The sequence below is a fragment of the Dermacentor silvarum genome, chromosome 4 (genome assembly GCF_013339745.2).
Source record: "Dermacentor silvarum isolate Dsil-2018 chromosome 4, BIME_Dsil_1.4, whole genome shotgun sequence".
Classification (NCBI taxonomy): Eukaryota; Metazoa; Arthropoda; class Arachnida; order Ixodida; family Ixodidae; genus Dermacentor; species Dermacentor silvarum.
Genome location: NC_051157.2, coordinates 63,887,976 through 63,901,621, shown reverse-complemented (window position 1 = coordinate 63,901,621; position 13,646 = coordinate 63,887,976). Strand labels below are relative to the sequence as shown.

Genomic DNA, 13,646 nt, shown 5'->3' with positions numbered 1-13,646 from the left:
AAGTGCTGCTATACTTCCTTCCACACACATGCACCGACTTGTGGAAAGACGCTGTTACCGAGTGTATATGATACACGGTTCATGTGACCTTCGAGCTCCACTGTTCTCGGGAGCTCAATATCACGTACGGTAGGGCGTGATTGCAGCATCTTACACAAAAAAAGGAGAGCACAGTAAGGCTGAATAAAACACGCAAAGCTCCGATTAACTTAAAGATCACTGAATCCTTCCATGCCGCTATCTTCCGCTAAAGATAGAATCCGTAGCGAAGGTGTTCGTGCGTGCGAAGGCTGTCTTAATAGAGAAACGAAATCAAAGTCTGCTGCCACCTCAACTCGTCTAGCGAGGTCTAGGTGACGTCCTAAAATAATTCACTCAGAAATGCAGCTAAGTCAGGCTGTGCTTTAATCGTTACGCGAAGAATGTGCTAACATAACCATTACTTGCTCAAGTGAAACCTAAAACCACGTAGAATCGGGACACATCTACGCCATTTTCATTTTCTAGAAAACTTACCCTTCGACTCACCACCAAGTCCGGTTTGCACTGTCTGACGAACTGCCATAATCAACCCTTATTTTCAAAGTGGGACGCGTAATCAGGCCCCAGGCAACCCGCCCACTCAAAGAAAAAAAAAATAGATTAAAAGAAAAGAAAACGCCAAATCAAGCGATAAAAAACGGGCACCACTTACACAGCCAGTGTGTACGAATGTCGCGGCGACGAATATGATGATGACAGCCCCCCGTCTGCGCACCTTCCGCGACGCGTACACACAACTGACGCCAGCTGTACACGCGTCGCAGGGAAGGGAGATAACCATCACGGAGGCAGTAAAACGCCGTGTATACTGTTAAACGACCGGCACGCGACACCTTGCAGGAGCTATTAACACCCTAATTGAGTCTCATAGCAGATGACAAGCAAAGTGCACGACGGCTAAACGTGCGCGACAAGAGAAGGGGAGAGAGAGAGAGGAACACGAAGAAAGGCATCATAAGACTATGCAAAAGCAAGGCTGCGCAATGACGCAGTGCGCTCATCTGAACACACGTGGTATGCACAAGAAAAATGTGAACATACACAGACGAAGAAAGGCATTAAATCGCCCACTTCTCGCGCATCCATCACCAGAAAACCGTATATCTACTGCCCGCGGGTGTACCTCTACATATCGTAAGTCCTTTGTCCAGACTGCAAATGACGAACGATGTGTCCGAAGAAGACGCGCACCACTTCAGAGCAGCGCATTTCAAGGCCGTTAAGGGAGACACCTTTCTTCAATGAATAGGTCTACCCTTCAATGGTGTACTCCTAGTATATGGGAAATTGGAAGACTGACAAATACCTACGCCACAGCAAAGTTCCAGGGAGTAAGAACGGGTATTTTATTATGGATACTGTCGAAACGCACAATTCCACCCCGTTATCTCGTGCCAAGCAATCGAAAAAGTGACCCGCCTAATCTGAGCCGATCACGGCAGAAGAGATGGCGAACCTGAGAGCGACTTAAAGTCCAGAAAAGCTCCACTGCCGCGGTTCACCTTATGACCGACGCGCCGCTTAAGAACTCGTGCGTGCAAAAAAAAAAAAAAAAAAAAAAAAATAGAAGAGCCATTCCACTCTGTGAAGGTGGATGACCAGCGACGCTGTAGAACACCACACACGTTTAGACAAGCGTACATGTATTTACTTTCATCATTTGGTAATGGCAGTGACGATAGCGTTGCGATTACTGTGACATACACTGATTGGTTCGGTTACAACCTTAGACAAAAATCTTGGCCAAAGTTAAATCTATACACGACCGTTGTTGAGTAGTTGAGTGACTTGGACTGGCGTGGCACTTCAAACCGAGTGAAACATTTCCAGTCCGGTTCTGAAATGTCCACATTGAGGTCTCCAACGATGATCACAGGGGTAGTGTCATCACGGTTAAACCATGCAATGCGCGTGGTCACGTACTTCTCGGTATCACACTTGGATATGCCTGGAGATATAAAACACAGTGGATGTCACAATCGCGTCTTTCGTTTGCACGGCACAGACATCCCCACAGGCGGTTGCATTGTCCTCTCGTGAGTCAAGGGTGTATGGTTGTAGATACATTTTGCCCATTCCGCATATTGCAATGCCTCCTGCTAGTGAGTCTATATGTGCTGTTCACAAACGACCCCAGCATATCCATCGACCACAGACAATACATCTCCATTTATTTCATTATTATTATTATTATTATTATTATTATTATTATTATTATTATTATTATTATTATTATTATTATGTGCGGAGTGCTTGAAGCCTGCATCACCTCCTCCGCGGGCCGGCCCAGTACGTATTGCACTACCTCCGAGGTCGGCCCACGAAATAGGTTATTTTTGCCCACGGACACGACAAATGCATTGGGGGGTAGAGGTATAAAACTTCGCCGTAAAAACACGCCACCAGAATAGGAGCAATTAGCCTACTTGCCTAGGCGGGAAGCGCACGAGTGACCCTCAGATAGTGTTTACCGTTGCACCTGGCACATGAAACTGCATTGTAACCAGCTGGTCTATCATACTGCATTATTGCTCTCACGACGCCATATAACCTCTAAAGTCACGCGTGTCGTGCGATGGTGGCCAAGGTTTCTTCTGTTTTCAAAGATAAGCTGCGCGTTCAGTCTTCAAGAGCAACTATAGATAAGACAAACCACGCTACGTAAGAAAGGCTAGCGCAATTGCTCACGGTGAAAATGTCCAGCTCCGTTTAACGCTTCATTCTATACTCGTCAAACTAGCTCGCGACTGGAATGAAAAATTACTTATTGCACGAATCTGAAGCAAATGTGGGCAGAATACTTTGCCGACGTCACTATAATAAATGTTGAAACTATATATATAGTTTTGAAATTTTTTACAGCGACGTCGGAAAAGTATTTTGCCGACGTATGTAAGTATAGAACGTTTAAATTTCAGGTAATTATGTCGTGACGCAATTACCGGTAATGCTTACAGGTTACAAAAACGGAATATCGATGTCTTGGATAATTATAGTATATACCGGCCGAGCCAATGGTTCGGTATATGCTATATATGCATGCTATGCGGCCGTTATCGCCAACGGCCACTTACCTCTTTTGAATACGATCTTAGAATTACCAAATATGATGACTGCTGCACTGTACCGCTCTGCCGTTGTATTCGAGTGTGGTAAGGATTCAATAACAAAACTTACACTAACAAAAAAAAAAAAAAAAAGAAAACACGACGAAAGCAGAGGGATACGTACAAAAAGGGGCCGGCTGCAGACTTTTACCATCGCTGATCGTAGCGCCAGCTCAATATGAAGATGCGCATAAAAGCAGGCCACGAGAAAAACGCGCTCAGCTGTCGCTGTGCGAGTTTCTGTGGATTCCGCTCAAGACTAAATTTTTTTCATACGAACGGAAAGTGTACACGTGTACAGCTACATTGTGCGTTTTAGCTCCCGCGCACACAGAAAGTCTGCGACTCCGCTGCTTTCACCTTGGCGCTGCAGCTTAACAGCAGCGCAGGTACGGGCGCCTCCGACTCGGTTCACAACAAACAATTCTCTCACGCGCTCGACGCGCGGTCGCATTGAGTCACTCACTGCAGAACAGCATGCACGTCAAGGTGCGCAGCTATACGAGCGTGTTATAATTCCGGCCAGCGTTGAAGACAGCCTACGCTGGCAGTAAGAAGACAGCTTCGAGAGCCCAAGTAATGGAACGCATCTCGAAGACGTCTCCGCGATTTGACGCCACTTCGCGTCGACACACACACACAAAAAAAGCAACAAAAACACCTATCGCTGCCTTTTTTTTTTTTTATTCCTGTGTGAACCTATACAAAACACAACGCCGCTTACATTACGCGCACGAAAAAGCGTGACTACGTTTTTCTTTCTTTCTTTCTTTGTGTGCTCAGGAGACCTCCCCGTCGTGTTTCCAAGCCACCTTATTGATCGGACAGTACAATAAAACGTATTAATTATGACTTCTGGAGATTTACGTGCGAAAAGGTCGATCTGATTATGAGACACACCCTTAATGGCAGACTTCGGATCCATTTTGCCCACATGGGGTTCTTAAACGTGAACCCGATGCACGGTACACGAGCGTGTTTCTTTGTTTTCTTTTTTAACAGCGGAGCTGTTTAAGCCGGGCGTAATGTGTCAACGGCGAACAGAAAATGTTGGCCGATCCTGGCGGTAGTGCAGAAAGGGTCCAAGTGCAATGGCGCATACCCATGTGAACTAGCGTAGCTGAGCCGGATTAGGTCTAGCTAAGCCTGGTTGGGACTACTTAAGCTTAGTCAGTCATCGATAGCCAATCAATAGCTGATTAATAATCGATAAATCATCAATAAATTCCGGAAAATGCTGGGATGACTTGGTAGTGCTTAGCCTAGCCCAAATACGTGGCCAGTACCTTGCGATTACCAATCAATAGCTAATCAATCAATAATCAATAAATTACGGAAAATACTGGGGATGACTTGGTAGTGCTTAGCCTAGCCCAAAAGCCAGGACTAGCTAGGTGCCTATCAGGTCCGCTGTCTCTTTAGCGTTGCGCCTCCAATGCAAGCTACGCAATTCTTTTTCATTCTGCTGCAATCGGAATATGGCCGCCGCGACCAGGATTGAACCCGTGACCTCGCGCTCTGCAGAGCAACGCCGCAGCCACTGAGCTACCGCGGCCAGTAGACATCAAAGTAGCCTGCATCGTTTTTGACTTCGATGCTGTCTTCTCGAACAAGTTTCTTTTCGCCGGCTTCGCCACAGTTGGAACGAAACTTAAGGTGACCGCTGTCCGCTTAGCCGGCTATGCATCCGTCTACGGCAAGTACTGAAACACAGCCTAGGACTCTACTCCGCGTTCGCCACCGTTGTGCGTGCGCGATTTGCAACCGGCTGTCGCCATCGCAAACGAGGTCACACAAGCAGACTTCCAGAAATAGCTCGCACCGATCCGGAGAAAAGCACGGCCGATCAGCGGCCACAGCTTCGTCGATTACCAGCGCAAACGACAGTGGTGTGTGTGTAGGCGACATGGGGGCGGGAAAAGCCCGGCAGTCCGAATACACGTTTCTTCGTGATGTTGCTATTTGGGCTTGCTGGTGATCCGTAAGAGCAGTAAACATAGCGCGATGGGGACGACGAACGGAGCTGACACACTTGACAACCTCACAACATCCACTATGTTCACTGGTCTCGGAGGTAAACGCTCGTTCACGACTATAAGAAACGTCAAGGCAAGATGAACATGTGCTAGTCGGAACTTCCATTTTTTTTTTCGATTAGCATTCTTTGGGAACCTCACTCAGTTTGCGGTATGTATCTAACCTCTTTAACATACCAAGTGACCAAAGTTGTCTACTAGCTTGGGCCACTATGGTTATGTGCTGGCTGCTGTTCTGCCGAGCAGACAGCATGGGTCCATGTGCCCGAAATTACCACTTGCTGTTGACTGCTGTCTGGCATTGCAGAATACATGGGCGACTAGGCATGTGGCCCAATGGACAATACGGTACTGCGTATATATAATGTGATATCGGTATGTGGCCATTCTTGGCCACTCCCCCAGAATGAATGTACCGAGGTGTACCTTAAATGTATTGAAGCGTCCTTCAGGACCCTTTTCGGGAAAAAAGTTTCACCACCACCACCATCATCCCATCCACAAACAGACAGCTCCTCCGCGTCGGGCACGGTCGCTTGATGGAAAGCCATTGCAACGAAGTTGCAGCCAGGATACTATATGGATAGTGGGGGTTGATACGGGGTTTCAACGGTGGTGCAGTGATTACAAGATGTACTGTGTCATGGTATTACTGGGCATTGTGGTTGACAGTGAGAGTACCACGTCGTGTGCCTGCTGATATGCCCATAAGGCTTCGTGATTCACGGATGACACGTGTATACAGTAATAATCTTCATAATAATTATAACAAAACATATCAGCACTAATTGCACGCCCATCATAAGAAAGAATAACAGCATAAACTCAGAGCAGCCACCGCAGTACTTCTCCTGCAGCAGAATCATTCGGAACAGTCTTCGACGGCCTCTTCCTCGAGAGTTCAATAATTGTTCGTTATATACGAGAAAAAAAAATCGTCAATTTCGAATAGAAAATTCTTTAATCGAATGGCATAGACTACTCGATTGGACGATTACCTGCGGCTTCGTGGTCAGCTGATGAACGCGGTAGCCATTAAGCGACCGCGACATGTACATAATACCAAGCCAGATATTCCCGAGCGGAGTACCTACCAAGCGTTCAAAAAGGCTGGCAACGATAATGAGAACAAAGCTTGACAGGCCGCACGCACACATCAATAAGGCGAGTAAAATGAGCAGGCCTTGATGTAGGTCAAACGCCTGCAGCAGTAAAAATAGGATGTGACCTCCTTATCGTCGTTCGCGGCTCACCAATTAAATCGCGAGAGAGTTCGCGCGTGTGATGTAACGAGTCCACACAATGGCATCCTCTCGAGCAAGTCACTTAGCACACTAAAGTGACAAAGGGGACATCACGGGAAGGTTATCTTAAGCGTAGGAACGGCACGTTCCAAGTTACCCAACTGACCGACGACGACGACAGATAAAATGAAATCGCGAAATACACTCACCTGAGAATGCCGAGTTAAGGATAAGTCGCACGCGACCCGGGGCATGATTAACGCCGTGACCGGTGTCCGCCTGCCTTCTTCAGGGAGAACAATTAATCGTGCGACGATACTGCCGGGACACTATAAGGGCAAGACGAGATAGCGTGCCAGCAAAACTGCAGCAATGAAACCGGGAAAACCTGCCACATCGCGGGAGAGGGTGAACCCAATCACGTTTCCTATCAGCGCGGATGGCGACTCGGGAACTGAGCATAACCTGTATAATGTAAAACCACCCGTACAATATATGGCCTGTATAATGCAACGATTGTCCTATATAATTTTTTTTTTCATCACGCCCGAGTGGCTACGCTATTTTAACGGGACAGCGTTAAGGGCCCCGTGTCGCAGAAAATCCGGCGTCGGCGTGGATGTCGGCGTCCGTGGCGGAGAAAATCATCCCGAACCACCCCGACCGCGCAGGACCTCTGCGTGGTGCATGATGTTAGTGAAGAAAAATTGAATTTCTCAGTGAAATCCGTCAGAAAAATGGTAAAGTACGACTTAACCACAACCTACAGACATGGTGGCGTCGGACTGTTATTTTAATGTGCGAGAAAACATAATTCTGTTACAAGGAAACTCACACACAAACCCCTTTTGTCAGCATTTCTACCATATACAAACGGCGGCGCGCTCGAGTATGCTACTTGCGCAAATCTGATCCAGATGGCGCTCGCATCCTCGGCAGGTCAAATTGGGACTTGGCCTGCCTAATGCGTTTTGGACACGCGCGCGCGTCGGGGCAATAGCAAATTATTAAAATAATACGAAAAGGTCCTAGGACCTTCACATTTTAATATAGGACGACTTATATAGCCCCTAGAAAAACGCCTTACCAGCAATGTATTTCTGTTTGAAAGTGAAGCCGACTTTAAGGGAATCGGTGTAAGCTTGGTGTTTGTAAGCTGGCTTTCCCGCGTTCTGTGTTGCAGTGAAACCGACTGAAGGAAAAATGCGATGCGAACGGGCCCCGATAACGCTATCGCGTTCCACTCTTAAAGGCGAAGCTTAAGCGTCCTCCAATTTTTGATGAAGTATACGAAATGGAGTAGAACTGGAATTGAATCGTTACAAAATTTCGATCGAAGGCACAAGGTCGATATTTAGGAAACTTAAGGTCTAAAGAGAAGTGCAAGGGTAAATATAGCTTCTTTAACTCACTCCTCATCAAATGCGCGTTGCCTTTACAACGGAAATTGCTCCGGTGGTGGCTGCATGAAGAGGGAAGTGGGTGGGGCTTGGATCATGATACTGAGAATAAGATATGCTGCACTGCTTAACTAGTGATCCTTTAAAATGCGCTTGCCCCGCCCCCAGAAGGTCAATTAGATATGTGACACAAAGACCTCACCATTTCATCACACCTCACCAAAAAAAGATGGATTACATTACAAAGATGGAGCTATACGTAAAGAGCAAATGCGCTGCTATAGTTACCAGGTGATGGGCGCCGGTCGTAAATATGCGGTCGCGGAGCGTAAAATCGGACCCGTGAACACACATCCGCATCCCTTCGTTCGCCCTGCCAACGTGAATGGACACGGCGAGTGGCGCAAGTCGAGATAACGGCGCCGATAACGCGGAACGCTTATGACAGCGCCAACTCGGCGGCATCATCTCGCTCGAGTCCCGCAGCCTCCTCGTCGTCGACGACAGCTGTGGCAGTGGGCGCGACGTCTCCGCCGGCGACACTCCTCCAACCGAAGTCGCGCGGTCGCCCTCCGACGCCTTCGATATGCCGCTTGCCGAAAAAGGGCCGGATAAGCGAAGCGATAAACAGTTTGTTTGCAAGGAAAACGAGCCGCGTCTCGCAGATTACAGGCAGTTCCGAAGCGAAGCGATGACGTCAAACGCGAGCGATTTCTGACACACACAGATCACGACGAAGAAAGGACGTGTCCTTCCCTGCCGGCAGGCGTTCTGTCCACACGGGGATCACGCCTCCAGAACGTGGCATAAATAGCCGATCTTATCGTCGCCGTGGCTTGGCAGCACTTTGGCCGACGCCAGCACGCAGGCCGCCCGAAGTGAGCGAACGGAGCCGACGATGCCGGCAACTCGGCGGCGAGTCCGCTATTATAGTTCGAGTGGCGTTGACGCGCTGGGTGCGGTGCTTTCTGTTTGTCTTCAACCGCGAGTGAGTGAGTGCACCCGCTTCCAGGACGATTTACTGATTGGAAGAACCTGCGACGTACCCGAGAAAAACACGGCCAAGTGCAGGCGTACGGCGCGCGCGAGGGCGCGCAATGCCCGCCAGCTGACTAACAGAGAGGGCAGAAAGGACCCGCGAAGACACTGTGCCAAACGGAACACGTGGTCTCCTCGAAGTTGCGCAGGGCGTCCGGCAGATTAACTAGAAAGTATATTTCGCTTCTTCGTGGCATCTGCTAATAAGGATAACCTGTTTTAAGTATACTGATACGGCTTGCCCTTCTCTCTCGTGCCTGTAAAACATAACGCGCTGTATCAGAGGTCGAACCGCAAGTATTCCGATACCTTTCGGGCACCCATTGAAGGCACGGTTTTAACTTGCCACACTACACGGTCACCAGCTGCCCATTCGGTGCAGGAAACGAGCGAGTGTGCATGCAGCAAGATCGATTAAATTGAGTCGCGAAGCTTCGGGCGAAAAGTGCTTCAGAACCAATTGTCGCCGAGAACATGCAAGGGCGGTTATGGGAGCAGCGGGATTGAAGCGCCTACTAGGTGAGGAGGGAACAAACATTGTTAAAAAAAAAGCTGTTTTCTTAAGAAAAACAACACACAACTTGGATTTATTCAAAGAAAATTAAATTTACAATAAATATATATAGATTCGGCGAGGAAAAAGGTTATTCTTTAACTTTATAATACAGAATGCATACCTGTTTCTCAGCGCCCGCTAAAAAAAAAAGGGGGGTGTTCACGCCGCTGTCAGTTGCAATGCAATGCAATTAGTGCAGTTTGCAGAAAGGCGTGCTCGTAAAGTTCACTTGCTATACTATACGCACCCTTCATATGCATATGTTGTTTTGCTTACGAACGTTTGTCCGAGTTTCTGGTGGCGTTGTGCTTGCAAGGTGTGTTTCATCGCGGGTAACGTGTTCAGTCAAAAGTATAGTGCGTTACGATAGCGAGATAATTGTTCATTTAGTTGCCTTCGTAAGGCTGCGCTAGCCGATGGGCTTGGCGTCCGAACGATGCGACCCCCCCCTCAACACCAAAAGCTTTCTTAGCCCCACAAACAATGGTGCATAGGTGTGATTGCGACACCCGCACGTACGGCTGGCGTTTCGCTACATGCCGCGCTAAAAGCTCCAAGCGGCCATCACGTCGAACTGCGGGACATTCGAAAATACTGCCTTAATGGCAGGCCACCAAAATAAATTTCGCGCCTTTGACAGCCGAAATGACGTCATTTCTCTTTTTAATGAATGTGGCGTCTATTTTGTATTCCACCGGAAGTGTTCCCTCGTCACACAGATTGCGCTAATATATATATATATATATATATATATATATATATATATATCTGTATGTATGTATGTATGTATGTATGTATGTATGTATGTATGTATGTATGTATGTGTATATATGTATGTGTGTATATATGTATGTGTGTATATATGTATGCGTGTGTGTGTCCCATGAATTGCCGTGTTTTGAACGTGTGTGCTTCTATGGAAGCATCGCTACCAGGGGTATATTTAAATTTGTGCGCACTTCGTCCAGCAAAGACGGGCCGGAAAATGCAGTCACGGGCTTTGCCTCAGAATAAAGGTCACATCGACAGCACGAGTTAGAGATAAACGCAGCAGCAAACTTTCACCGCCAGCTCATGCACGTCTTGAGTGCGTGCCGTTTACATCACCCCTTCACGTGAAGCAAGCAAGATAGCAACGGTTGCCTCGAAACCTGGTTATCCCCATCTGCCCCGCCACCCTACTGCTGTCTTCATTTTTTTTCCAGCGAAGATCGCGACTCGACAGTTGTTTGTCTTCGCGCGCCACTTATTCGAAGAACAAAACCTGTTACACTGCGTGTGCAGAAGTGACTGACCACTGCCTAAAGTGCGTTACACATGCGCGAATTGTCTACGGCATTCTACTGTTGTCCTTCACACGACGACACCTCTGTACTCGCTGACAAAAGCCCCATAAGCATCCTCACAATTAGCACTTCTTCGGAGAGGAAAATAAACAACAAATCCGTGAAATTACGTCATCATGCTGGTAAAAAAATCCGGCTGAGCCGATATCTAGAGACCCGTTGAGCGCCGTAGAAATACAGGTGATGAAACGGCAAACCAATGCGTGCATCGACCGCAAGGATAACAGACACGCTATAGCGAAATAGAAGGCTAACAAAAGGCGCGGACGATGGAGCGTAGCGATAACGCATCTTTTCGCGCACACACAGCCCAAGGCGCACCGCGGTTTCAAACACGGACCCCTGGCTTCAAGGGGAAAAAGCGCCGTTTGCAGGCCTTGCCACTCGCGACAAAACTTCGATAAACATGCGGCCAGGACTATTTCCGCGGGGGCGCCCGCTGATAGCGAGGCCAGGCGTACAGCACCCAGTCGCTCAATGAAACAGCGCCGACAAGACCGCACCTAGTGAAGTGCCACGGCGATAAGATGGACCGCAGACTGGCTCACTCATTGCTAAGTGCCAATGACACAGAGGGAGAAGAGCACAAACCAGAACGAAGAGTATAATGACGCTGGGCCCTTCGAAAAACATGTGAAGGGATAACCATGGAGAAGCACCAAGTCTGTTTACGTACACTGCGTTTCTGTAATAATAATCATACCAATAATCGGCACAGAACTCATTTACGGCAACAACAGAATTACCTCACAGTGGAGACCGCCTTTATATGCTCGCGTGCTTGCTTCTTCGCCAAGTAACAGTGGTCGCTCGGTTTGGGATCATATCGGGACCGAATAGAAGGGAAGGGACGGGGGGGGGGGGGGGGGGGGGGGGCGTTCAAGAGTATTATTTCACTATGAGAGTACGAAAGAGATGAAATACTTGCAATATCTTATAAACGAATGATTGCAATACTGAAATATAAATAATATAGAATAATGCCAATTATATCAATAATTACAACGTGAATCCTACGGGTTTGGAAGTAGTTCTCTCGGCATTGCTTGATTGTGCAGGATGAGTTAGTTAGTTATGTAAGGTTTTGTGGCGCAAAAGCAACTAAGGCTATGATGCGCCATGCACAGGTTGAAAATATATAATTTGATAAAAGTGCTTCAAGCAGATTGTGCAGGATGAAGAGCGACCAAATATAATCGGCAGCTTCGAGCCTCTACTCACTGTGAAATGCAACGCGCATTCCTATTCTGTTCGCGAACAATTAGTCACCGCAGAGAATACGCTGTTAAGATAGACTCATAGCGCTTCCATACATGGAATATATCAATCTATAGGTTACCCTAATAACTTTGGTTTCTCTGAGTTGGCTTCCCGGCAATACATCACATCACGCGCGTGTACAAGCTAGCGCTTGTCCTTGCGCATTAATCATCACGGTCACGAAGGCAGCAAACCGAGACCAATGCATCTGCACGTTCATAATCTTTTAATGATACGTTGTCTGTTGCCACTTCTGGAAGTCTAACTCACCTACCAGGTTAAGAGAAGTGCTGGGAGTGAATACAAAACGGACCCGATAAGGTCCCCAAGTGGCTATGACGTTGTGTTGCTAAACTCAAGGTCTCGAGTTCGATTGCCGACAGCGGCGGCACATTATAATAAAGACAGATTGCAATGAAAAAAAAAAAAAAAAAGCCGGCAGATCCCACGCCCTGTGGGAATCGATGTTATGCGAAGCAGTGTGCGGGGAGCCTACCAAGTTAACGAAACGACCATGAGAGCACCAAGACGTAGGCGGCTGTTTCATGACCTACATGACACGCATGTCAAGACATTAGAGAGTTTTAGGTTAGGGGGACGCAAGCGTTGGGGCCGCTAGCGCTTGGGGCCACGGTACTGCGCATGCGCAGTACTGTATCCCCTAGCGCTAGGGGGCCCCAACGCTTGCGTCCCCCTAATCTAAAACTCTCTATTCATGTCGTGAGTTCCTCAGGAGTCCCTTTAGCTAGGCCTGGACCTTAAGGCGAAAGCCTTAGTCGTGCTCATGACTGATTTGAACCATCAACCTTTAGCCTTTTCCTTCACTTAGTACCCACGTCCGAACCCATTTCAATAGTTTTTGTGTTAATGTTTTCTCGCCGAGTCATTGTCATTTTTGCTGAGTCATGCTCAAGACTGACTTCTACCATCATCCTTTAGTGTTTCTTTCACTTAGTACCCACGTCAGAACCCATTTCAGTGAGTTCTTAGCGTTAATGTTTTCTCGCTGAGTCATTGTCATGACAGACTTCTACCACCACGCTTTAGTGTTTCCTTCACTCGGTACCCACGTCTGAACCCACTTCAGTGGTTTTTGCGTGTTATTGTTTTTTCACTGGGTCATTGTCATTTTATGCGGCTGTTTCATGACCTACACGACATTTCGTGTCATGAACTATCATTTATGTTCGTCATGCACTGTTGTCATGCTATGCCAATTTTGGTACCTACCAAGTTAACGAAACGGCCATGAGAGCACCAAGACTTAGGCAGCTGTTTCGTGACCTACATGACACACATGTCATGTGATGTTCATGTCATGACCTATCATTTATGTTCGTCATACACTCTTGTCATACTATGCCAATTTTGGTAAATACCAAGTTAACGAAACAACCATGAGAGCACCAAGACGTAGGCGGCTAGATAGATAGATAGATAGATAGATAGATAGATAGATACCGTCAAAGTGTAAAATGTTCGTCAAAAATGCTCCGCATTTAAAAAGCACTCGCGTACCGTTCTATTTGTGCACGTTAAATAACCTCAAGCCAGGGGAATGCGGGCGTGACGAATGGCAGGCGGTCCGACAGTTGGCTGCATCGCAAAAGGTGACTC

General features: G+C 47.5%; 1 protein-coding gene across 5 annotated transcripts in view; it reads right to left on the bottom strand.

Annotated features, from left to right (window-relative positions):
* Positions 1 to 13,646, bottom strand: part of LOC119450147 (sodium-dependent phosphate transporter 1-B) — an 86,241-nt gene that overhangs the window by 46,568 nt on the left and 26,027 nt on the right. The window contains exon 1 of one of the 5 annotated variants that reach the window (XM_049665665.1): positions 695 to 714. The exons of 3 other annotated variants lie outside the window; for them this stretch is intronic. The gene's annotated coding sequence lies outside the window, so the exon portion shown is untranslated. Of the gene's footprint in view, positions 1 to 516; positions 591 to 694; positions 715 to 13,646 lie in introns of those variants that run through there. One more of the 5 variants, XM_049665664.1, reaches the window with a different exon arrangement.